The 294-nt window shown below is 39.8% G+C and overlaps 1 pseudogene; it reads right to left on the bottom strand.

Moving 5' to 3' along the window:
• Positions 1-183: 183 nt before the first annotated feature.
• Positions 184-294, bottom strand: LOC142280596 (U2 spliceosomal RNA; annotated as a pseudogene; the record flags this gene model as incomplete).

Genomic DNA, 294 nt, shown 5'->3' with positions numbered 1-294 from the left:
GTTTGCTATTTGGATGAATAAAGAAAGTCAAAAGTGTGAAAGATAAAAAACAAAAGGAGGAAGTGTGAAAAGTGAATGGGCCAAATTGAGGTGCATATGAAGACGTATGCTTTCTTCCAATTCATTAAATCGGGCTAATATGAATCAGGTGAATTGAGTTCTGCTTTTGGAAACTGGGTTAAGAAGGGGTGCACCGTTCCTGGAGGTACTGCAATACCAGGTCAATGCGTGGAGTGGACAGAGCAAGCTCTTTTTCCATCTCCCTGTTCTAAAAATCCATTTAATATATGGTCC

The sequence above is a fragment of the Anomaloglossus baeobatrachus genome, unplaced genomic scaffold, assembly GCF_048569485.1.
Source record: "Anomaloglossus baeobatrachus isolate aAnoBae1 unplaced genomic scaffold, aAnoBae1.hap1 Scaffold_4593, whole genome shotgun sequence".
In the NCBI taxonomy this organism is placed as follows: Eukaryota; Metazoa; Chordata; class Amphibia; order Anura; family Aromobatidae; genus Anomaloglossus; species Anomaloglossus baeobatrachus.
Note: the sequence above shows the minus strand (reverse complement) of the source record. Positions and strands in the feature narration are given on the sequence as shown.